This window comes from Chiloscyllium plagiosum, unplaced genomic scaffold (assembly GCF_037043375.1).
Source record: "Chiloscyllium plagiosum isolate Xiang-an unplaced genomic scaffold, Cpla_swu_hap1 HiC_scaffold_12, whole genome shotgun sequence".
NCBI lineage: Eukaryota > Metazoa > Chordata > Chondrichthyes > Orectolobiformes > Hemiscylliidae > Chiloscyllium > Chiloscyllium plagiosum.
Window position 1 is genome coordinate 75,186,289 of NW_028270150.1, and position 27,195 is coordinate 75,213,483.

The following is a 27,195-nucleotide window of genomic DNA, read 5'->3' on the forward strand; positions in this document are numbered from 1 at the left end:
TCCACTACCCGAAAACCCTGCATTTCCCATGGCTAATCCACCTAGCCTGCACATCTTTGGACTGCGGAAGGAAACTGGAGCACCCGGAGCGAACCCATGCAAACTCCACACTGTCGCCTGTGGATGGAATCAAACCCAGGACCCTGTGGTAACCCAGGTAACCGAGTGCTAACCACTGAGCCATCATGCCGTCCACAATTAGAATTGTTGGACAAAGCTATGAGCAGCAGATTTCCTATAGGGTTCTGTCTTGGATTCTCCATTGTCCAAGTTTATTAATGACTTCCAGTATTAAAAGTAGAATGCTTAAGCTTGCAAATGACACGTAGGAAAGGAACAGACTTAGGGCAGGTACATCTGTTCAAAAAGGTTCACTCACTTTTTGCAATTGTGGATATCAATGGAAAGTAGAATTTTATAGTAGTAAAACTAGTGAGCAATACATAGCAGGTCAAAAATAATGTCATAGTGTAATACCAGACTCTCAAAAAAAGTAAAGTGCAAGGAGAAAACATTTTCTGCTGTCTGAGAAACTAATATTATACATAACTCCCATCTTCGGAACCACTGGTACATTCAACGGGAGAACTGCCTCCGGTTTAAGATTGCATTGCAAATACATTCTATTAGAAAGCATATCATCAATGTTGCAAATATCTAGTTCTCAATTCATATGTTTAGAATAGCTTTAGGAATTAACATTCTAACTGAGGAAAAATTGGAGCATGTCATTGAGAAACAGATAAACAACCCTAAAGCAAATTCAAATAAACCTGGAGTTACTTATTGCTAAACACTAAATTGTGTTTGTCCCACATAGTCAGAGTTGATGTTGAAAAAAACAGAGAGCATAGTTATAAAGTGTTTTGCAAAGTAAGCAAATGCAAAGTAAGCAAATCTTTTGTGCTATTTTCTGTGCTCCTGTGCTTGCTGCTCCTTTGTGAAATGACCTAATGAATCTGCTGCACGTGAGGCAACTATGCACCACTCTTGGCTCCCAGATCTCTCAAAATCAAGTTCTAGCCACAACTCAGCATTTACTCCTCCGATCCACATTCTTGCTGGGGATGTACATTATTCTGCCTGATAGTTGTCAACCAAAGAAAGTGGCTGCCACACTGTATTGAAGAGACTGGGATGTGGAATGAAGGCAGGTGGATTTGCTCAATCTTATTGCAGACCAATTTGCTATTTGAACTGTTGTTTATGATTTGTGTTGCTTAAATAAACTAAGCATTTGTCCAGCGATAGAACAGAATCACCACATATAAAGCTGCTAAGGGGAGTACATTCAGAGCTGAAGTGTATTTCCAAGCATTTACTTTTTTGCTGGAATTCACCAGACTTCCAAATCTACTCCTATACCCAGTCAACACCTTCATTAAATGATAGGGTCAGAGCAACTTGAGGCTTTCAAACCAGTCCTTGCTTAACAGCCTATGTGGGTGCCTATAGGTCAGTACAGTGGATACCTAAAATGGAGAAATACCCTGAGTTCCACTATTTTGTGGTAAATACTTTTCTCACTAAATACCACTGGTAAAGCATTTTTTTTTTGCATTAAATGTTTGTCAGTGAGTGGCACGGTGACTGTGGTTAGCACTGCTGCCTCGCAGCACCAGGGATCCGGCTTTGATTCCATCCATGGGCAACTGTCTGTGTGGAGTTTGCACATTCTCCCCATGTCTGTGGTTTCCTTCCACAGTCCAAAGATGTGCAGGTTAGATGGATTGGTCATTCTAAATTGTCCGTAGTGTCAAGGGATGCGCAAGTAAGGTTGTTTAGCTATGGGAAATGTAGGGTTACAGGGATTGGGTAGGGGGTTGGGGCTTGCTCTTCTGAGGGTCAGTGTGGATTCGATGGGTCAAATCGCCTGCTTCCATACTATAGGGATTCTATGAGGAAAAACATTAGGAGTATGGGAAGGCAGAAACTGTGGTGGAAGCAGATTTAATTGAGATATGCAAGAGAGCATTAGACAATTGTTTTAATAGAAACAACATTTGGGGTAATGAGGAAACGTTGGAGAATTGGCAGTAAATTAGGACATCAGAGAGTTAGTACAGATGTGATGGGTCAAGCAGCCTTCTTCTGCATCATGGGCGACACAGTGGCTCAGTGGTTAGCACTGCTGCTTCACAGCAGTGAAGCAGTCCCGTGTTTGATTCCAGCCTCAGGCGACTGTCTGTGTGGAGTTTGCACATTCTCCCTGTGACTGCATGGGTTTCCTCCGGGTGCTCTGGTTTCCTCCCACGATCCAAAGATATGCAGGTCACGTGAACTGACCATGCTAAATTGCCCATAGTGTTCAGGGATATGTAGGTTAGGTGCATTAGTCAGTGGTAAATTTAGGATAATAGGGTAGGGGAGCGGGTCTGGTGGTTTACTCTTCGGAAGGTCAGTGTGGACTTGTTGGGCCGAAGGGCCTGTTTCCACAGTGTAGGGATTCTATAACAATTGTGTGATTCTTGTGAAGGTCTAAGGTCACTGGGAGGGCTTGGGGTTGGCTGTCAAGTTGGGGGATGGGGGAGTACATCATAGCCCAACAACTGAGGTTCAGGTCTCTAGGGAGCCCTGTGTGCACAGGTCTGGGGCCAGGAGTTAGGCCTGAAACTAAACCAGGACCTGTGATTCCTATCCCTGCTCCTGGTCACCTCTGCAGCAAAGTCTCATATTACTGACAGATGATTGCTATTATCAATTCCTAGGGATGGGTCGCCTCAGGAAGTTTTTGGTCTCGAAATTAGGAGAAACCTTTTGTTTCAGTAAATAGGCAACAGGGGGAGCTATGAGATCAGGAATGACAGCAGAGCAAAAGCAGAGAGAGGCATCTGTACAATAAAACCACCTACATTTTCTAAATGGCCCAGATTCACAAAGATTTGGCACGATCTATGACATTAATTTTCACAAATAATAATTTCATTCTGGCTCTTTGTGCATGGCATCCAGCAACACTGAAGTGAAATCAACAAGATGTCTAAGCAGCCAATCAGATAGAAGATTTCTCACCAACAGGAAATGAAATTTGCATTTATAAATTATAAATTGCATTTTAATGATTTTAAAGAGAATGTAATAACGATTGTAAGTTAAGGCAGAACTGAAATGTCCAAAACAAACCTTTACAAATATATTATTAATTTTTATTATTTTAAAATGCATGGATTTTTATCATGGAATGGAGTGAAAGACTTTCACATTTCTTTTCGGGGATGGTATTCAGCATGACAGTGACTTTATATGCTGTTCAAAACTTAGTGGCAGTTTGTCCAGCAAGGTTCAACATTAGTTAATGGTTTTAACAATGAGGAAATGCATAAAAAACTGAATTGCATGTCCAATCATTCATCTACCTATGTAAAGAATTCAAAACACATCTCAAGGGACAGGGCATCACTGATAACAATTTCTGAATTTCCATCTGGGCTGTGCTTATGTGGGTGAGGATTGTTGTTGCTAGTTTTAAACAGTAAGAACAGCAAACTCTCATAGTCTCTCTCACAGATTAACTCCAAGATGGCAGTGGAGTAGGGGAACTGAGCCCTGGGCTCATCGCTCCTGTTGGCTTTCTTTCTCTTTTTAGTACTTCTTTTTACTTTTGCTCTTTTTCTTTTTGTTTGTCTTTTCTTTCTTTAAAGTCTGGAGCGTGGCAAGTGAAAGAAGAGGTCTCCGGTGGCAGCAATGAGTTGGATATGGCACCACTCCAGTTCGGGGTCTCCTGTTGATCGAGGAGCAGCTCCTCATGGAATGGTGGTCTCCATCATGGAATGGTGGTCTCATTGTGGCTGTATCTTCAAGGTGTTCCATTGTTCCTTAATTGGCTTTCCCTGAGCCCAGAAGCCATTACGTGAACTGTGATGAACTTTGTCTTTATTTAATTTTTTTTAGATGTTATGTCACTTATATAAGCACAATGCTGCGGTGACTTATAGACTCTTTCACTGTAATTTTCATCTAAAGGTATACATGACAGAAAATTTCAATTTTATTCTATTCTAAGATGATGGAAGGGGCATGCACAAAGAACAAGAGCCAAAAATATAAAACATGAATGGAGGGGATTGGTTATGTGTCCAGATAAATGTACAGATATTGCCAGTGCAATGTCAAGGATGGATGCTTTTATAAAAATGACAGTTTAAAATTAAACAAAAATAATTCAGTAGGGGTCTGGTTGATCAGGTCATAAAGTGAGATTTAGATGAGCTTGGGTTTACAAAGGATTAATTAATTCAAAACAAATTGGAACACTCAAGTATGTAGATGGCAAAAGCTTGGATTCCGATCCCCTTAGCAGCTAGGCTCAGCAGCTGAGTTAAAATGGTGTAATTAGTCAGTTCTCACATTAGAGAGACCTTTAAGATTATGAATAGATTATATCCCAAACAGTTTGGAAACAGGTTCTTCGACCCAGCAAGTCCACACCAACCCTCTGAAGAGTAACCCACCTCCCCTCCTCTATATATACACCCTTGCCTAATGTACCTAAAATTGGCAATTTATCATGGCCAATTCACCTAACCTGCACAGCTTTGGATTGTGGGAGGAAACCCACACAGGCACAGAATGTGCAAACTCCACACAGACAGGCAGGTGAGGTAAGAGTTGAACCAGGGTCCCTGGTGCTGTTAGGCAACAGTACTAACCACTGAGCCACCATGCTGCAATAATATCTTTGAACATGAGATAGTGGTTAGAAATGGAATTGATGCTAAGAATGAGCTGGTCCCTTGAACATTAGGGAGCTCCAGTGGTGACCAGAATGATATGAACGAGTGAAGGATTTTTGAGGAGAAGGATACGAAAGATGGGGTTGAGGGAATGAGAGAAAATGGACATCTGTAGAAGAATTCCAGTAAGTATTTTCCTTACTTAGGGGATCAGGCACATAATTCTTTGAACTTTGCATCACATACAGAGAGGTTGGTTAAGAAGGCATCTAGCACGATCGCCTTCATTGCTCAGATTTTTGAGTAAAGGAGTTGGGACGTTCTGTGAAGGTTGTATAGGACATTGGTGAGGCTCTTCTGGAGTACTGTGCCCAGTTCTGGTCACCCTGTTATAGGAAGGATATCATTAAGCTGGAGAGGATTCAGAAGAGATTTACTAGGATGTTGCTGGGAATGGAGAGTTTGACATATGGGGAGAGGTCGGTTGGGCTGGGACTTTTTTCACTGGAGCATAGGAGGTTGAGGGGGTGACCCTAGAGAGGTTTATAAAATCATGAGGAGTATAGATAAGGTGAATGACAGGTGTCTGTTCCCTAGGGTGGTGGATTTCAAGATTAGGGGACAAATTCTTAAGGTGAGAGGAGAAAGATTTAAAAATAGACACAAGGGGCAATTTGTTTTTACACAGAGAGTAGTTTGTGTGTGGAATGAACTTCCAGAGGATGTGGTAGATGTGGGTACAGTTAGAATGTTTAAAACACATCAAAATAAATACACGAATAGGAAAGGGTTGGAAGGATATGGGCCAACCTCTTCCAAGTGGGAAGAGTTTAGTTTGGGATTATATTGGCATGGACTGATTGGACAGAAATGTCTGTTTCCATGCTGTGTGACTCTACGATTCTAAAAATGGATGGCCAAAAATAGATGGTTGAAAATGTGGTTAAAATGATTTGGGAAGGTTTCTAATCAGAACAGATGCTGTGTTAGGATGAGTTGGAATGAATAAAGGAGGATGTGGATAGTGAGTAATGGAGGTAAATGATGGGAGATGACCATGTCAGTGACTACGGGAAGAGAGAGGTCTGAGAGATAGTAACTTTACAATGTGGCTGTAATATGGATAGAGATGTTTATATGAAGGGAGAGGTTTAAGGAGGACAAAACACAAGGAAACAGGGCATCTGAGATAGAGATTGAAATCAGCCAAAGGTGAAGACTCACTGTGCTAAAAAGATGAGAGAGGAACAGAAGATATCACAGGGAGAAACTTTCTGATTTAATTTGATTTGATTTGATTTATTACTGACACATGCACCTGGGTACAGGAAAAAAGTTTTATTCTGTGTACATTACAGACAGAGAATTGAAGTTTATATTTTAAAGGAGAGTTGAAAGGATCGGAAAGAAATTGAGGTATTTGAAAGAAAAATGCAAGAGGTCAAGATATAATTTAGAGAAAAGGGTCAAATGCCACATTTATGACAAGGGTACGTTGCACCAAACTAAAAGTAAACATGAGCCATGTTTCAAACAAAGGCAGGATGTGAATACGGTCATCAATAATAAGCTATCAGTGAAGGCTTTCTCCATGAATATTGACATTTTGAGAAAAACACAGAGCAGTGTTGGTGATATTGATTGTCCAACATGGTCGAGGGGGTTTGAGGGTATAGCAATGGGTACAGGTGAAGGATGATATTGGTGATGCCATGGCACCCAGCATCCTGGGTGGAAGGTCAGTGAAAGAGAAAAACAGGTTGGCAGTTGGGTGTGCTACTTGCAAGCAGGCAGCAATGGACACCTCAGTGGGCCCTGCAGTAATGCTGAGAACAACAGCCATGATGTGCATGTACCTGGTTACAGAGGGAGTTTCTGTTGTATCCAAAAGGCAAAAATTAGAATAGGCATGTCTTGGCTCTGAATCAAAGATGGGGAGGATATGAACTGAACCAAAATTTAAGCCTGAGTTCTTGTGATGGGATGATGTTGATCTTTACACCTGCTGTAAACCAGTATGATTAAAAAACAGAAACAAAGAGACAGTGGATCCAATGTTGTCTGCTGGAGGATTTTCAGAGTCATTGAAGATTTGCTATACTTACATCATTCGGTTCTTAATATTTTTTCATGAATAATGGTACAAGATTCCATGACTAAGTGTTGCATTATGGGATGGATTCCAGCAAAGATAAAAAGCTTGTGCCTTTAAGACAGTTACATGATATCACAACACATGGTACTTTGGTAGAAAAGTATCTATCTTGCCTTTAGTCACTCTCATCATTGAATCAACATAGTGTGCTCATTCAGTCAGCTATGTGTAAGTAATTTCCAGTGATATCAGCAAGCACAGAAGACAGATTATCTGTTTAAATCTGTGGTAATGTAGCCATGTAAATAAACTTCAAGATGTCTCAACTGTAACCTAATTCTCTCTCATATATGTTACACAAGTTAACATGTAAAAAAAACCCACAAACCAAATCCCTAAGAAGCAGCCTGTGACATCAGTGCTTCTCCTGTTCCTTATTCGTGTGCCAAATTCAGAACAACTAATGTTAGGACTTTGGGAATAGCCTGAATGCACCACAGCAATATGTCTTTGCAGAGATATCAGGGTAAGTCAGAACTGAGAATGAAAATTCAAATTCCTGACTCAGCAGTAAATGAATAAAGAGGAAATGTGGAATAGAAAGAATTTTATTTAGTCCATATTGTGTAAAATCACTGGTGGTCAAAGGGATGCAAAATGAATGCTTTGGATTGAATATCATAGAGTTCAGGTTTTGCAGAGTTAAACTTTGACGCTTTTAATGATGTCTTCTCACCTCTAGCTTCATCAACATTTTACAACTACTTTTCTGAAACAAATATGACTGTGTCATTCATATGAATCATAATTGGTTGTTTTTCCATTCTGTCCTTTAATTTCTACCCTACTCACTTAAGGACCCCTGCAGTGTTTTATCAGAAACCAACTTAAAATATAAATCTAGCTGGTCAATAACTCAGAGGTGCATTAGATCGGATGAAGGAATCACATTGTTACAGATTTTAGCAGACAATAAAATGAGTCACCTGAACACACAGGAAGTATTTAGATTATAGACACAAGTTTGAACCCTTTACTTAAAAAGGAACAGAGTAATCCTCTTCAGTTCTGGACCAATGTTCTGGCAATGCAACCCAACTAATTATTGCAGTGAAATGTGGAACATTGCTGTTCCATCTGTCTGCATGATTCATATTCAGCTTTTTTGCTTTGTGCTCAAAGTTTATTACAAAAGGAACTTGTGATTTACAATATACTGCACAGAATTGGTTACACATATAGATTAATGCCATTATGAAGTACTGGACATATCAAATATCTACTAATTGAAACGTTACAGCAACAGATGGATAAGTTGGGTGTTGCTTAACAGAATACATTAAAAGTACTTGCAGATTTGACAAAAGAAAAGTCACCTCCCCAGAATCACATGTCCCAGAAACCTCATAGCCAATTGCAGAGCTTACAAATCTATTTGTTACAAATATGGGAGCAGTTTGCCTCTCCTGGCAGAGGCTGGCGAATTGGACACAGATTCTTTAAATGACAACAATAGCCTGCTTTCTCCACTCCACATCCCAGTCGAGCCCACCCAGTTTTCAATGAGACAAAGGGAGCCTCATGTTGCTCTGGTTCATGAGCTTCATTAAAAATGTAAGTGAAGAAGGAGTTTCTATGCTTACATTTTCTGTTCTTTGGTTGCACTGATGTTACGTATCACTGTGCACCTCTATAAACAGGAGGCACTTGGATTCTTCCTTGCCAGACTCCAGCAGAAAACCCTGTAAACTGTATTAGAAGTGAAAGAAATAGGTTTTCAAATTTACCCATAGGTTGATTTATTGCTGTCTCTCTGTACTTATCATTCTGAGTTTCTTAATGTCTGTTCTCAACTCTGCTTTTTCTCTACAGATGCTGCCAGTCTTACTGAGTTTCTCCAGACATATCTGCTAATGTTTCAGATTTCCAGCATCCACAGTACTTTGTTTTTGTTTAGGCCATTATTCATTAGAGTTTAAAGAATGAGGGGTGATCTTATTGAAACGTACAAGATTCTGAGTGGGGGGAGGGGGGGGGGAGTGCTTGACCTGGTAAATGGTAAGAAGATGTTCCAATGTGTGAGGAATCTCAAACTAGGACTCGTGGTTACAGAATTAGGGGATAATCATTTAAAACTGAGATGTGAAGGAATTCTTTGCACGGGGGTAGTGAACATATGGCATTCTCTACCCTAGAGAATTGTGGAGGCTAGATCACTAAAACTATTCATAGAATCCTTACAGTGTGGAAACAGGCCCTTCGGCCCAATAAGGCCACACCGACCCTCCGAAGACTAACCTACCCAGATGTATTCCTCTACCCTATATTTATCCCTGACTAATGCACTCTAACCCATACATCCTGAACATTATGGGCAATTTAGCATGGCCAATTCACCTAACCTGCACATCTTTGGATTGTGGAAGGAAACCCACGCAGACATGGAATTAAACCCGAGTCCCTGGATCTGTGAGACAGCAGTGCTAACCACTGAGCACCGTGCCACCCTATCAACCTATGGGTAAATTTGAAAACCTGTTTCTTTCATTTCTAATACATTTTAACAAGGTTTTCTGCTGGAGTTTGGCAAGTAGGAATCCAACAAGATGATAGATTTTTCTGGATACTGAAGAGTTGCAGACTATGAGAAGCTGGCATAAAAGAGGTGTTGAGACCTGGGACAGATCAGCTATAATCTTACAGATTTGTGGGGCAGGTTTGAGTGGCTTATTCCTGTTTCTATTTCATTTGTGTTGGGGATTTCTTTGAGAATTTCTCCTGCCCTTTAATCCTACATCGGGGAAAGGTTCATGGATCTGCACTGACGTAAACTGGTCATTACACATTGTGTTGGCGACAAACTCAGATCATTGCTATTTCCTGACATGAGACCTCCAAACACTTGATCAATCTGTCCCAGTGGTGAAAGCCATGACTGCCTGAACAATTAAGTGTGCTCCTTTCAAGCTAGCTTTGGGAATGTTATCCAGATGAGCCAAGCAGCAGGGCACCATAGCGTGCATCAAGTCACTGGTGCATTGTTTACAAGATTCAAAACTAATGTCATTTCCCCCAAGGACAATGGCAAGCTGTGGGAAACAGTTGCTAGCTTTATGAGAGGATTCTGGTGCCACAAGCTAGTTAGAGAGTTTTTATTATGGAATTGATAACCATGAAGGGCATCAATTCCATCAGTGTGTAAATTGTACATCACTATCACAACTATATCATGTAATGGGATCAGGTACTCAGGAAGCTGCCATAGTGCATGCATTACGTGACAGTCCATGATTTGAAGATGCCGGTGTTGGACTGGGGTGTACAAAGTTAAAAATCACACAACACCAGGTTATAGTCCAACAGGTTTAATTGGAAGCACACTAGCTTTCGGAGCGACGTTCCTTCATCAGGTGATAGTGGAGGGCTCGATCGTAACACAGAATTTATAGCAAAAATTTACAGTGTGATGTAACTGAAGACAATCAATTTTTCAATGTATAATTTCAGTTACATCACACTGTAAATTTTTGCTATAAATTCTGTGTTATGATCGAGCCCTCCACTATCACCTGATAAAGGAGCGTCGCTCCGAAAGCTAGTGTGCTTCCAATTAAACCTGTTGGACTATAACCTGGTGTTGTATGACAATCCATAGCCTCGTTATTTCTTTAATCATTTGATGGATCTTAGATAAGCAAAGACAGCCTCTCTAGCTATGACTTACACTTTGAGTATAGAATTAAAGAGAAACAGTAGAAAGAACAAGATCTCATGGAGATACAATGAGAGCGTACAAAAGATAACTGAGTTAAAGATTTCATTAGTTAAGGTCTGAGGGAGGGTTGGTCTCCAGAGATTTTGGATTAAGCCTTAGTCTGTATTGTACCAGCCCTCATTTTTAGGATTGAGCTTTCCAATTAACTCCAACAATTCCTCTTGATTCATTTTTCTATTTAATTGCATACATCACTCAGGCTAGCTGCTGACAGTTTATACACTCATGTTACAGAAGTATGATAGTGTCTACGTTACAAATCCTGTTCTAAATCATTGAGCTGTTCATGAAAATAAGGCACACAGATAAGGTGCAATCTTCCAAAGAAGTAGACAACAATTGGAACATGGTCACCAAGCCCAGCAAAAACAAGAATACTCAGCGGTTGCCTTACAGCCTATAGATGGAGATAGAGCAACTGAAGATCCTCTGTAAAACAGAGGATTATCACCAAAAGCTCAACACACAAGCCTCACTGTCCCTATCTACAGGTCTTGGGAACACAATGCAGATTCAAACTAACGGTGTCCCAAGGCATCACCACAAACTGTGTAATTTGTTGGAACAGGACTTGCATTTGAAAAACTGAGTGGCTATTCCATCCTGGTGGCTGTCATGGTCACACTGCCCTGAACTCCAACAACAGAGGGTCATACCAAGGACCATTTGGGGGCCAGTGTGATATTCTCCAAACCTCAATCCACAGATACACCCAGGAGGTCACTGGTGCCATTTACTCCATATGACACCAGTTTATAACATTCCCCCATGACAAAGGCAGTCAAACATTCTGGGGTGTGGAATTCCCCACCACCATCGGCTTCTCTCAGGGCACGATGGATAGCATCCAAGCAGTTTTGCGAAGGCCTTATCTTAACCATCAGGCTTTGTCAACTAGCAAAGCAGTTCATCCTTGATCATATGTGATAGATGTTAGAGGCTCATGCCTGATGTTTACCTGCTGGAGAACTCACAGGCTCCTGCATTGTTCCATGGTCAGCAGACCATACCAGGATAGCTGCTGGGAGACTAATGGTGCTATTTGGTACTGCAAGGCACGGCATTGATGTTGTGAGCATTCAGGTGGATGCAAGTCAGCAATGGCAAAGAAAGCAAGAAGGCAGCGCAGAACTGCAGCCTGGTCCAATCCTTCAATTCTGAGTGCCTCTTCTGGAGACTTTCAATGAAAGTCTTAATGGTACTTGCTTGTGTGCGCTGCAGTGGAATTCTGCGTTCCCAAGTGCACTGTAACTATATCAGAAAAATACCATAATGGCCATGAGGAGTTGGCAGATGGTGGGTGCCAATGTCCGTGGACGAGGCATGCATGTGGTCAGTGCCCGTAGATTGTGTCCTGAGCTGTACTTTACTGCTGCACAACACGAAGGTCATTCAGAGCAAGCGATGTGCTGAATTTGCAAGGTTCACAACCTGATTTCCATGTTGATGTTAAACTGAGTTTTTTTCACCTCAGGGTCCAGCCCAGAGGTGAGTCGGCTCTTACTATGCTCACCATGTACAAATTCCTCATGCAATAGTCACATGCCTGGTATAAATTCTCTCAGTGACAGCTTAAACATTAATCCTTATTGAAAGTTGTATTGTTTTATGTGATTAGTCTCTCCAATGCCTGCTGAAGGTCCAGTAGTCATATGCCATTTCATCACAGGTTAACATGGGAGTTACCCGATTATACAGACACACTGGCAAGTGCAAAAGACACTTCAGCAACTCTCTCCAGGCAGTGATGACACTACAGAGCGAATTAATGTCACATGATGATTACTGGCAAGAAACACTGACAACTGGAGATAGCCCAAGAAACTATGCTGTTCTCAGGTAAAGGATGCTCCAAGTAGGAGCTATTTGAATTAATTTCAGAAGCTCCACCTAGAAAATTGAAATCTTGCACTTGAAATTGCACTCAATGTTGTTTCGATTTTGTCAGTATCAATTTTGGGCAAGTTTCTTCCCAACTTCAACTGAAAACACCCGGTTAAAATGGTACAAATCGGTTTGAACAGATCTGCAACCAAGGAAATGTTGAATCCACAACATTGCATTTATTGTTTGGGCCTGGAGAGTTCTGTTCCATCTCAGTTAACTCTCAATTAATAAATAAATAAATAAATAAATAATTAACTCGCAATATCTTCAATTCCTGATGTGACTAATGCCATAAAAATGCATTAAGATTTACAGAACATATAAAGCTGTTCTTTTGATTTTTTTAAACAACTTATCAAACTCTAATCAAGGGACAAGATAATGGTTCCTTCATGTGCCTGAAATTCGGTCACAGTGTGGGGGATACTACAACATAGTGCTAGTGAAGGAAGTTCACACTTGAGAGTCGGAGTGTGGTCAATTTTGTTGGTGCAGAGTTTGATGAATTGACGTAAAGGGTGGAGAATGCTTAGGTGGAGTGCGTTTCTGTGTGTAATTCAATTTTGTTTTTCCTAATCTTTTCCAAATTTTTACAATCCCTTCAATTACAGCTTTGTCATCCTTGGATTATGATTATATCTGATACTAATGTGCCAAAAACTCCAAGCAATCAAGTTTAACCTGCGCTACCTATTGAAGGGGCTTCAGCTGAAAGAGCTATTGGCAATAATCTGAACGATCAGGGCAGGGGACTGGTGGTGGTGTTGGGGTGGGAGTGGAGGGATTCCAGACCAGATAGTCACTGTCCTTTTAAGAAAGTCAGCACCAGTTGCAGCAGTAGCTGGCTTGGAAGTATCTTGGTCCTTTGTTGTAACAAGCACAGACTCAAATTATGTGCAAGTCTGAGATTATAGGAGCATAAATAACTTGCATTTTAAATTAACCTCAACATATTAATCTCAACAAGAACCCAGTCTTTGTGATATACGTTACAAGGCCTACCATAATGAACACTGTATCATTCAGGCAATGGACTTCATCGACAAAACTAAATAAGTGGAAACAATAAAAGAGATGGGACAGGAACAGCATGGATTCTTGCTTTAAAAAGTCACAATGTCACAATCTGCTTTGCTGAACCTTTATCATTCTGCACTCGCTCGATTTTTCGACAACCCAGAATGTTCATTTCTTTATATCAATTTAATTTCAGATTGGCAGGGAATGACTTGGTGGGTAGAATTGTATCAGTGTTCCCACAGGAAGTAGGCACCGCTTCTGCTCTCATGCTTTATCTTATTTATCCCGCGATTACAATTAAAATTCAAAGTGACAGCCACGTGTTTGCATTTCTAGGGGGTAGGCTGTAACTTTTCAGTGATGAAACTTACTATCAGCTGATGATACTGCAGCTCCAGAAAATTGAGAAATGAGCTTCCTCGTCAAACTGGGAGGCTCTGCATCACAGACAAAAAGTTTGCTCGTCAACACCATGAGATTGATCCCCATTTGAACAGTACTGACAGCATTTCTAAGCCTCCTCCTGTACCCTGACTGACCGCATCACCACACCCAGGATGTCAGACCCTTCTCAGTTTCACCTCTCTGTGCCCCTGATCCCATCCTCTGTCTTCTCTTAGATCCCTGTTCCACTCCTCCACGCAATTGAACCCCAAACTTTCAGCCCTTATCCCCAGGTCAACCCCTCGCTGACTCACCCTATGATGTTCCATGCACGCGTTGGATCTCCTGTTTTAAAATTGTTTGTGTGATGTGGGCATCGCTGGCCAGTCCTGCGTTTATTGCCAATCCTTGGAAAACATGGGGTTATGTTGCCATCTTGAACTGCAGAAGACCACGGGACACCCGTGGAGCTGTTAGGGATGGAGTCCAGGATATTGAGGTGTCTATGAAGGAATGGCAATATATTTCCAAGTCAGGATGGTGAGTGACTTGGAGGGGAGCTTGCAGGTGGTGGCGCCCCCATGTATCTGCTGCCCTTGTCCATCTAGATGGTAGAGGTCACATCTTGTAGATGGTAGAGGTCACATCTTGTAGATGGTAAACGCTGCAGCCACTTCACATCGGGGGTAAAGCAAGTATATTAAAGGTGGTACATGGGGTGTTAATCAAGCAGGCTGCTTTGTCCTCAATGGTGTTAAGCTTCTTGAGTGTTAATGAAGCTTCATGCATCCACGCAGTAGAAAGCATTCCACCAGTCTCCTCACTCGAGCCTTGTGGATGGTGGACAGGTACTGGGGAGATAGCAGTTGAGTTACAAACAGTACAATTGCGAGCCTTTCACCTTCTCTTATATCTATAATCATTATGTGGCTAGTCCAGTTCATTTTATGGATACTGATAACCCCCAGGATGTTGTTTGTGGGTGTGTCAGTAATGGCAATGCCATTAAATCCTGAGACAATTGTTAGATGACCTCTTTTGGAGATGGTCATTGCCTGGCGCCTGTGTGCTGTGAATACCACTTGCCACTTGTCAGGCCAACTCCAGATAAAGTCCAGGTCTTGCAGCATTTGGACATGGACTGCTTCAGAATGTGAGGAGTGGCAAATGGTGCTGAACATTGTTTGTCAATGATTGCACATCCCCACTTCTGAACTTCTGATGGAGGGAAGATCAAACAGCTGAAGATGTTTGGGCCTAGGACACTATCTTGAGGAACTCCTGCAGAGTTGTCCTGGTGCTGAGATGATTGACCTTCAACAGACATAATCATCTTTTTTCATACTCAACATGACTTCAACCAATGGAGAGTTTCACCCCTGATTCCCAAAGCTAGGGAGGTGATTGCTGGGCCTCTTACTGAGATATTTGTATCATCGATAGTCACAGGTGAGGTGCTGGAAGAAGGAGGTTGGCTAACATGGTGCCACTGTTTAAGAAGGGTGGTAAGGACAAGCCAGGGAACTATAGACCAGTGAGCCTGATTTTGATGATGGGTAAGTTGTTGGAGGGGATCCTGAGGGACAGGATGTACATGTATTTGGAAAGGCAAGGACTGATTAGGATAGTCAACATGGCTTTGTGCATGGGAAATCATGTCTCACAAACTTGATTGAGTTTTTTGAAGAAGTAACAAAGAGGATTGATGAGGTCAGAGCGGTAGATGTGATCTATATGGACTTCAGTAAGGCATTCGATGAGGTTCCCCATGGGAGACTGATGAGCAAGGTTAGATCTCATGGAATACAGGGAGAACCCGCCATTTGGATACAGAACTGGCTCAAAGGTAGAAGACAGGGTGGTGGTGGAGAGTTGTTTTTCAGACTGGAAGCCTGTGACCAGTGGACACAAGGATCAGTGCTGGGCCCTCTACTTTTCATCATTTATATAAATGATTTGGATGCGAGCATAAGAGGTACAGTTAGTAAGTTTGCAGATGATACCAAAATTGGGGATGGAGTGGACAGCAAAGGAGAAAGTGAGGACTGCAGATGCTGGAGTACCAGAGTTGAAAAATGTCATTCTGGAAAAACACAGCAGGCCAGGCAGCATCCGAGGAGCAGAGAATCGACGTTTCGGGCATAAGCCCTTCTTCAGAAATGGACATCAAAGAAGGTTATCTCAGATTACAATAGGATCTTAATCAGATGGGCCAATGGGCTGAGAAGTGGTTTAGAGTGAGAAGAGAAAGATATAAAAGATACCTAAGAAGCAACATTTTTCACTCAGAGGGTGGTACATATATGGAATGAGCTGCAAGTGGAAGTGGTGGAGGCTATAATAGTTGCAACATTTAAGAGGCATTTGGATGGGTATATGAATAGAAAAGGTTTGGAGGGATATGGGCTGGGTGCTGGCTGGTGGGACTAGATTGGGTTGGGATATCTGGTCGGCATGGACGGGTTGGACCGAAGGGTCTGTTTCTATGCTGTACATCTCTATGACTCTGGTTTTGTTTGGGCTTCTTGATGCTACACCCGGTCGAACACAGTCTTGATGTCAAGGGCAGTCACTCTCCCCTCACTTCTGGAATTCAGCTCTTTTGTCCATGTATCGATCAAGTCTGTAATAAGGTCAGGCACTGACCTTATTCATTTGTAAGTGCTGGTTGATAGCACTGTCAATGATCCCTTCCATCTCTTGACTGAGTATGGACTGACAGGGCAGTATTTTTCCTGGCAGAATTTATCCTGCTTCTTGTGTATTTTCCACTTTGTTGGCTAGGTGCCACTGTTGTAGCTGTACTGAAACAGTTTGGGTAGGTGTGTAGCAAATTCTGGAGCGTACACTTGCAGTACCAGCCAACAGCTCTCAGGGGCAGGACCTCGTTGACTTAAGACATTTATCAGCCTTTATTCTCAGCCAGGGACTGTATGTATCAGCACTCCAAATTCAATACAATATTTAACATGAATGAAGCTGTGAGCTTTTATATTGCCTGTACAAAATAAGGACACTGATTCTGTGACATGAACAATTTTAAAAGTAGACGCATGAGCAATTTTGTCTAAACTCTGGACATACTTTAAGCTCATTAAATGGAGAAATCAACACAAAAATCACGCATGAAAGAACTTTATTTTCTTTGCGAAAAGCTGATACTTTTTAAAAACATTGAAGTGAGCAGGACTGGCAGCTTAATGTTCCAGGAAACAAGTGCTACAGGAGGGATAGAAAGGGAGGCAAGAGAGAAGGGGAGTGGTGTTTTTGATAAGGGATAGCATTACAGCTGTGCTGAGGGAGGATATTCCCAGAAATACATCCAGAGAAGTTATTTGGGTGGAACTGAGAAATAAGAAAGGGATGATCACCTTATTGGGATTGTATTATAGACTCCCCAATAGTCAGAGGGAAATTGAGAAACAAACTTGTAAGGAGATCTCAGCTGCCTGTAAGAATGATAAGATGGTTATGGTAGGCGATTTTAACTTTCCAAACATAGATTGGGACTGCCATAGTGTTAAGGGTTTAGATGGAGAGCAATTTGTTAAGTGTGTACAAGAAATGTTTTTGATTCAGTATGTGGATGTACCAACTAGAGAAGGTGCAAAACGTGACCTACTCTTGGGAAATAAGGCAGGGCAGGTGACTGAGGTATCAGGGGGGTAGCACTTTGGGACCAGTAACCATAAATCTATTAGTTTTAAAATAGTGATGGAAAAGGATCGACCAGGTCTAAAAATTGAAGTTCTAAATTGGAGAAAGGCAAATTTTGACGGTATTAGGCAAAGCTGATTGGGGGCAGATATTCACAGGTAAAGTGGCGGCTGGAAATTGGGAAGCCTTCAGAAATGAGATAACAAGAATCCAGAGGAAGTATATTCCTGTCAGGGTGAAAGGAAAGGCTGGTAGGTATAAGGAATGCTGGATGACTAAAGAAATTGAGGGTTTGGCTATGAAAAAGAAGGAAGCAAATGTAAGGTATAGACAGGATAGATCGAGTGAATCCTTCGAGAAGTATAAAGGCAGTAGGAGTATACTTAAAAGTGAAATCAGGAGGGCAACAAGGGGACATAAGATAGCTTTGGCAAATAGAATTAAGGAGAATCCAAAGGGGTTTTACAAATACATTAAGGGCAAAAGGATAACTAGGGAGAGAATAGGGCCCCTCAAAGATCAGCAAGGTGGCCTTTGAGTGGAGCCACAGAAAATGGGGGAGATACTAAGCGGATATTTTGTATAAGTATTTAGTGGAAAAGGATATGGAAAATATAGACTGTAGGGAAATAGATGGTGACATCTTGCAAAATGTCCATATTACAGAGGAGGAAGTGCTGGATGTCTTGAAACGTATAAAGGTGCATAAATCCCCAGGAACTGATCAGGTGTACCCTAGAACTCTATGGGAAGCTAGGGAAGTGATCGCTGGGCCTCTTGCTGAGATATTTGTATCATCGATAGTCACAAGTAAGGTGCCGGAAGACTGGAGGTTGGCAAACGTGGTTTGAGAAAGGCGATAAAGACAAGCCAGGGAACTATAGACCAGTGAGCCTGACGTCGGTGGTGGGCAAGTTGTTGGAGGGAATCCTGAGGGACAGGACGTACATGTATTTGGAAAGGCAAGGACTGATTAGGGATAATCAACATGGCTTTGTGCATGGGAAATCATGTCTCACAAATTTGATTGAGTTTTTTGAAGAAGTAACAAATGAGGTCAGAGCGGTAGATGGGATCTATATGGGCTTCAGTAAGGCGTTTGTCAAGGGTCCCCATGGGAGACTGATTAGCAGCAGTAGATCTCATGGAATACAGGGAGAACTAGCCACGTGGATACAGAACTTGCTCAAAGGTAGAAGACAGAGGGTGGTGGTGGAGGGTTGTTTTTCAGACTGGAGGCTTGTGACCAGTGGAGTGCCACAAGGATCAGTGCTGGGCCCTCTACTTTTTGCCATTTACATAAATGATTTGGATGCAAGCATAGTTAGTAAGTTTGCAGATTACACCAAAATTGAAGATGCAGTGGACAGCGAAGAAGTTTACTTCAGATTACAACAGAATCTTGATCAGATGGGCCAATGGGCTGAGAAGTGGCAGATGGAGTTTAATTCAGATAAATGCGAGGTGCTGCATTTTGGGAAAGCAAATCTTAGCAGGAGTTATACACTTAATGGTGAGATCCTAGGGAGTGTTGCTGAACAAAGAGAGTTTGGAGTGCAGGTTCATAGCTCCATGAAAGTGGAGTCGCAGGTAGATAGAATAGTGAAGAAGGCGTTCCTTCATTGGTCAGAGTATTGAATACAGGAGTTGGGAGGTCATGTTGCGGCTGTACAGGATATTGGTTAGGCCACTTTTGGAATATTGCATGGAATTCTGGTCTCCTTCCTATTGGAAAAATGTTGTGAAACTTGAAAGGGTTCAGAAAAGATTTACAAGGATGCTGCCAGGGTTGGAGATTTGAGCTGTAGGGAGAGGCTGAACAGGCTGGGGCTGTTTTCCCTGGAGCGTCGGAGACTGAGGGGTGACCTTATAGAGGTTTACAAAATTATGAGGGGCATGGATAGGATAAATAGACAAAGTCTTTTCCCTGGGGTGGGGGAGCCCAAAACTAGAGGGCATAGGTTTAGGGTGAGGGGGAAAGATATAAAAGAGACCTAAGGGGCAACTTTGTCACACAGAGGGTGGTACATGTATGGAATGAGCTGCCAGAGGATGTGGTGGAGGCTGGTACAATTGCAACATTTAAAAGGCATTTGGTTGGGTATATGAATAGGAAGAGTTTGGAGGGATATGGGCCGGGTGCTGGCAGGTGGGACTAGATTGGGTTGAAATATCTGGTCGGCATGGACTGGTTGGACTGAAGGGTCTGTTTCCATGCTGTACATTTCTATAAATCTATGACTCTAATACAACAAGAAAATTGTTCCATTTACGGCAAAGGAAACATAATCTGGGTAGAAGATAGTTTCTTAGAGGAATAGATAAACAAAGAAACACAAATAGGGGCAAGGCGGTGCCTCAGTGGTTAGCACTGCTACCTCACAGCGCCAGGGACCCAGGTTCAATTCCTGCCTCAAGCAATTGTCTGTGTGGAGTTTGGTGCTCCGGTTTCCTTCCACAGTCCAAAGATGTTAAAGTTAGGTGGATTGGCTATGTTAAATGGCCAATGGTGTCTAGGGATGTGCAGGCTTGGTGTATTAGCTGCATGAAATGCAAGGTTACAGGGAAAGGGTCCATGGGTTGCTCTTTGGAGGGTTAATGTGGACCCAATGGGCTGAATGGCCTGCATCTACTCAGTAGGGATTCTATGATTCCAAATAGCAAGAAAGACATTCATAACATAATCTAGCAAAAACATTTTTTTGACTGATACATACGTGTAAAAAACTCTTGCCGTGTTTACCCAACATTCATACCTCAGTCATTTTTGCAATATAAATTTTGCCTTATTAAAAATATTATCTTAATTATAGCAGTTCTGTCACCCACTGAATTCCCCAAATGGAACTGTTAGCTCAAGCAGTTATAGTAAAAATTGTTCATTTTGAAACACTCAGCCGTCTGATCATTCAACTGAATATAAAATATTTAATGGCTAGTTTTCTGTCAAACAGTCCCAGTTGTACAATAAAAGCAGTCAGTTTTAATGCCATTTGCAGTGTAATGACATTACGTTTTTATTAACTTATAAAAACAAAGTCAATTAAAAGTCTAGCATCAAGAATGAAACAGATGAATAAAATGTATAACAAAAACAGAAATTGCTGGAGAAACTCAACAGGTATGACAGGATCTGTGGAAAGAAAGCAGAGTTAGTGTTTGGAATCTGGTGACTCTTCTTCAGACCCCTCTCCACAGATTCTGTCAGACCTACCGAGTTTCTCCAACAATTTCTGTTTTAGTTATAGTGCCCATAATTCACAACTTATTCGCTCAGTCAGAAGGTTGGTGGGAGAGTTCCAGCTCCTGTAAATTGGTGAGTAAATGGAATTTCATTCCAAAATGCCATGTGTGTGTTTGTGGCTAAATCCCTGGGAATAAGGATGACACATGCTCATGTAAAGATTATGCACTTGGAGTCTTTAACTACTGTTGCACACTATAGCTAGCACACATTTCGGGCTGGAAGGTGGCATACCTTCCATAGTCATTGTGTCGAGACAGGTGTTAAACCAGGAATATTAGGCCCAGAGGTAAGGACTCTGCCAACGCACTATAGGATCTCTCTCACATTGCTGTGGTCTTGAACTGAATTTCAGAGGAAATCTCTGATGCCCCACTCAAAGAAAGCTTGCTTAAAAACCTCAAAAGATACCGAGAAAACTGTCCACGTCATTCGGAATTATAACTCAAGTCTACACAACAAAATACCTGGCTATGCTTTTTCAAATTATCTGTTATCTCATGAACATGCTGGACTGAGTAAAATCACATAGTGCAGCAGGCTATATATTCAGAGAGGAGGTAAAGGCCAAGGAATATTATTGCTGGACTGTTAATCCAGAGACCGGGGTAATGTTCTGGGGATCTGGGTTTGAAACCTGTCTTAGCAGATGGTGGAATTTGAATTCAATAAAAATCTGGAATTAAGATTCTAATGATGACCATTGTCGATTGTTGGACAAATACATTATGTACTTTAGGGAAGGAAACTGCCACCTTTACCTGGTCTTGCCTACATGTGACTCCAGACCGACAGCAATATAGTTGACTCTTAAATAACCTCTGGGATGGGCAATAAATGCTAGCCTAGCCAGTGACATCCTCTTCCAGTGAATGAATTTTTTTTTTATTTGAGGGACAGTTTAGAAACAAGGACCAAGACACTGGGCCTGAGTACATGTTGGATTGAGCTGTAATCCAAATTGGAGATAACACGACAAGAAGATTGCATTTTAATGAAAATAAATTAAAGCAGTCAAGCCCTTTCCTGCAGGTTTTGCCTTTGGGTTGGGATCAACTTTAACTATCTTTGTTCAACAAGAACTAGGTCATGGAAGATCAACTATCCAAGTGGCACCTCCCAATTTGGTTATGAAAGGTGAATAGAGAAAACTACCACCCTCTTTGCTGCATTATTAACAATGAGGTAATATACTGACACTGTATTTGACTGAAATTAAGAAGGTGCGAGTTCATCATCATTACCTCAGAATGTCACAGGTGAGCAATGGAGATAATCTATTGCAGGTGTATCAATGGATTTCACATTTAATAGACTACAAGCTGGCCTTTCCATATTCAGTTGAAATATTTCAAACAGAACCATTGTTGCAATTCTGTACGTGCATCAAGCAGTGCACCGAGTGGCAGTATTACCAAAGGGAACATTAACAAGATTGTTTCAATCGATTCCCACCAATATACATCTGCAATAACAGCACTGGCATGAGGCCAACATCTTCTAAAATCCAAAGTTTCCTCCTCTCTATACTAGAATACTGGCAGCTCCCAATTATCAGACAGAGCCTGATAACTCTCACACACATCTTTGTATCCAATTACTACTCAACAATTGTTCGACGTAGCCAACAGCAAAACTAATTAAAGCAAAACATTTCTGCACCAATTTTCTAAAATCCTTAAGACTGGAACGGGCTAACCAAATTTTGGAGTGCTTGAGCTACAATAAAAACTATTAATAGTGCACATTTAAGTGCTATTTCTGCAAAAGACAACTGGGTCCAGACTGACAGGATTTAGGAACATTGAACATCAAACCTTATCAGAATAATTGGGATTGGCAGTTGGTGCCTGTGTCAGACAAAGTTAAATATCACACAACACCAGGTTATAGTCCAACAGGTTTATTTGGAAGGAGAAAGTGAGGACTGCAGATGCTGGAGACCAGAGTTGAAAAATGTGGTGCTGGAAAAACACAGCAGGCCAGGCATCCTCTGATGCTGCCTGGCCTGCTGTGTTTTTCCAGCACCAGGTTTATTTGGAAGCACTAGCTTTCAGAGCGCTGTTCCTTCATCCAAATAAACCTGTTGGACTATAACCTGGTACTTGATTTTTAACTTTGTACACCCCAGTCCAACACCAGCACTTCCAAATCATGTGTAGGACACACATTTTTTCTTGCTGACAGCAGCTCTTGGGAATCCTTGGACGTGCCGGTGATACGTGAACCACCACAAGCGGACACCTTTTTAATAAAGCTGACAAACATGTCACCATGTAATGGAGGAGCAGGAGTAGGCAAACCAGTCTTTTGAGACTGCTTCCCATTCAAGAGGTCATGCCTGATCCTATATAAAGTCTGAACATTTTACTTTTCCATTATTTTTGTTTGTGGACTGAAATGTAAAGGTCAGAGTAAGGAACGGATGGGTCTGAATGCTAAGGACTGTTGAGTGATTACTGCATTTTCTATTAATGCAACTTGGTTGGCACTCATTGTAGGTGCTGTTTCAAAAGCTCTTTGTACAGCATTATGGGGCAAATCCTATTGCAGGTGAGCTGGAATCAAAGTGTGCATATAAATGGAGCTTTACCCAGCAGGAAAGAGCTGATTATATGTGAACAATTTATCAATAACAATAGTCTCCTGCCCATCAACAACAATGTGAACAGCTGCCAGGTAGCTGAACAGCTTGTGGGTGTGAATGCTTGAGGAAAAAGCCATTGAATATTTAGAAAGGAAAAAAAACTTTTGTTCTTTAGTGAAAAGCATCTCAAGCCTGAAGACAGCCAGTTCATGTCCCCTGATTATTTGCTACCAGTTGTGGCTTTTACTTATACAGAAGAGACTATCATAAGTGAAAGCCAGTCACCCTGTGCCTCCTGCAAACAAGTACCTGGAGAAGGAAGATCAAGAAGAAGCTGCATTCTGAACAGCACAGCGTCCATCTCAGCAAACCCTGTGGATAAGAACAACTGGACTATGTTTGTAATCTTTCCCTCTGCCCATAACACTCCTTTTTCTAAAGTATATTTATATATGAGTACAGTAACAAATATATAACAGGGTTAGCATTATATGCTGATTTTTCATAATTGTTTACCTGTTGTTCAATTTGATTCGTTTGGAATAAGTAGTCATTTCCATTAAGTGTTGAAAACTGCTCCATACTTTCAGGGTCTAAAACAAAGGCATAAAAGCAAAACATTGTAGATGCTAGCAATCTGAAACAAAAGCATGGAATATTGGATATGTGTGTATTAGATGTTGCATTTTTATTTTGGGGTATGGTTTTTATTTATTTGGGGTATTTATTTTTCACATCAGGAAATCCTTGTAAAGGGCTCCTTATGGTTTAATTTAAATGTGCTATGCCAGCATACTAAAAAGAATCTTTGTGGTGACCAACTGATGGGATTTAAAAAAAAGGGAAACCAATTCAAAACCCCTTTCACTCCGGTTATACTCCCGTCCAACCTCTTCTGTCCAGCAGACGATATAAAAGTTTGTATACGTAGAGTCACATAGCACAGAAACTGACTCCTCAGTTCAAACAGTCCAGGCCGAGTGTAATCCCAAACTAACCTAGTCCCACCTGGTCTGCTCCTGGCCCATATCCCACCAAACCTTTCCTATTCATGCAATTATCCAAGTGTCTTTTAAATATTGTAACTGTACCCACATCCACCACTTTCTCAGGGAGTTCATTCCACATGCAAACCACCCTCTGTCTAAAACATCTGGCCCTCATGTCTTCTCTTAAACCTCTCTTCTCTCACTTTAAAAATGTGCCCCAAAGTCTTGAAATGCCCCATCCTAAGGAAAAGACAACTACCATTAGCTCTATCCTTACTCTTCATGGAGTCATAGAGGTGTACAGCATGGAAACAGACCCTTCAGTCCAACTCTTCCCCGCCAACCAACTATCCTAAATAAATCTCCCATTTCCCAGCATTTGGCCCATATCCCTCTAAACCCTTCCTATTCATATACCCATCCATGTGAATGGCGTAATTGTACCAGTCTCCACCACTTCCTCTGGCAGCTCATTCCATACATGCACCACCCTCTGCGTGAATATTGCCCCTTGTGTCCCTTTTAAATCTTTCCCCTCTCATCCTAAACCTGTGTCCTCCAGTTCTGGACTTCCCCACCCCAGAGAAAAGAACTTGTGTATTTACCCTATCCATGCCCCTCATGATTTTATAAACCTCTGTAAAGTCACTCTTCAGCCTCCGATGCTCCAGGGAAAGCAGCCCCAGACTATTCAGCCTCTCCCTATAGCTCAAAACCTCCAACCCTGGCAACATCCTTGTAAATCTTTTCTGAACCCTTTCAAATTTCACAACATCCTTCCTATAGAGGGGAGACCAGAAAATAAGTTTTTATACAGTCACCTCTCAACCTCCTACACTCCAGTGTAGCCTTTCTTTATAACTCAAACCTTCCATACCTAACAACATCCTGGTAAATCTCTTCTGAACCCTCTCCAGCTTGATAAAATCCTTCCTAAAACTGGGCGACCAAAACTGAACACAGAACAGGTCGTTCTGCTATAACGTGCATTTCATTAACACAAATTTGTTTTTAATGTGATTGACGAATTAGGGACACTGGTTCTAAAGTGCAAAGTTTTGAAGTGTGCACTGGTTATAACTCGACTCCGGCCACCTTAGTTTAAATGGTGTTGCTATTACATGATTTTCTTATACCACCAGATAGCACGAGCATGGAACCACCGCATTATAGTAGAACTGACTGTATATCTGAAGAGGCCTCATCAATCCTGCACAATCTCAACATGACTTCTCTACATGTACTAACAGATTCAAGACCAGCTTCATCCCCACTGTTATCAGACTTTTGAATGGACTTCTTTAACATTAATGTTATTCTCTGTCTGTAACATTACATCCTTCACTCTGTTCTGTTACTGTGCTGCACTACTTGTAAAGTACATAAGGCAAAATTCTTCACTGTACCTCAGCACACATGACAGTGATAAATCAATGCAATGCTAAAGCCAACACAGGATATAGACTTGTCCATTTGTGAAGACAGGATGCAACACGTACATTTGTGAAGGCAAGAAGGGTCTTCTTGTAAAGGCAAATCATAAAAAGGTTCATGCTCAAAATACTTGCTGGAGGAAACAGCAGCCACTGTGAATATTTGTTGACTAGCATCAGATCAATGAGGGGTTGGTTGAGATCGACATGATCAGAAATATAAACATGCCAAATGGAATTCCACAGGATGTCATAGTCCAGATAACAATGGATGGAACTCCAGTAAAAATACAGGAAAACATGAGAGCCTCTGTCAGGATGACTCCTGGTTTATACCAAAACAAGTTGAGTCAGCATGGAAAACTCAGAGAATTACAAAATCACCGAGGTGAGATCTGTCAGTCATTCATACAAACGAAATAGCATGCAACATTATCCATTGTTGCAGTTAAGGCAGATTAACCAATCTTGCTAGAAAGGAACTCGTTAACTACACAAAAGTGTAATCAGCCTTTTCACACAGCAGTGAAACTCACATCATAAAACGCACATGGTTTTCAAGTATCCTCCTCCCCTTGTATATATTGTAACTGACAACTGGTTAAAGAATATATCGCCAGAGTATAGAGTCAGAGGAATACAAAACCAGTTCACAACTGAGTGTTCTAAAGGAAACAGGAAAGCAAGAGCTGAAAGGTTTGAGATTAAAACAAAAAAGCATAACAAAGTATTCAGGCTACTTTCACTAAGGTGGTACCAAAGCCAAATTGTTTAAGAGTATCTGATGATTACAAGGCGACTGTATTGGAATGTACTCCACCCAGCAATGCACCCAAATGTGGGTCCAAAAAGATTAAGTTAGCATGTGATGCCTCATCACACACACACAGCAGGTATTCTGGTCTCTCATATTGGATAATAGGAAAGAGAGATCAATTGCACTCATCTCTTGCATGCTTCTGACAGGCAAATGAAATTCTGACCAGATTTAATCCAAAAATCAAAGATTTAAATTCAAACATTTTATTATAGTAGTAGTAGCTTCCCAATTGAAATTGATCATAAACCCCCAGCTAATTTGAATCCAAAGTCTCCAGGACCCACTTAAGCTGAAGTCTAAGTGCAGAGATAAGATTACATTTTGTCTGCTTAGTGTTATATGAATAAAGTACAGATGATCAGAAGATAACTGCAATCGTGATGAGCATGTCTAGGTTACCATCGAATGCAAAACCCATCATGGAGGATGTAATTTTCATTTTACATGTGCATGAGTTGCCCGTCATAAAAGATGACATTGATAGAAGCAGCCGTGAAGCTGTCTTTACTCTCCTGGGCTACATAAGAACATACAATGAAACAGTATAGAATATACCGAGCTGTCCTCAGCAACCATGGAAACATCCATGTATAGTGTGACGGATGCTACTCATACAATTTGTGGAATTTGA

The 27,195-nt window shown here is 41.4% G+C and overlaps 1 long non-coding RNA gene across 1 annotated transcript in view; it reads right to left on the reverse strand.

Annotated features, from left to right (window-relative positions):
• Positions 1-24,042, reverse strand: part of LOC148148549 (uncharacterized) — a 29,827-nt gene extending 5,785 nt beyond the window's left edge. The window contains exon 1 of the long non-coding RNA XR_015758910.1: positions 23,839-24,042. This is a non-coding gene — a long non-coding RNA (uncharacterized LOC148148549). The remainder of the gene's footprint in view (positions 1-23,838) is intronic.
• Between the last annotated feature and the right edge of the window lie 3,153 nt (positions 24,043-27,195).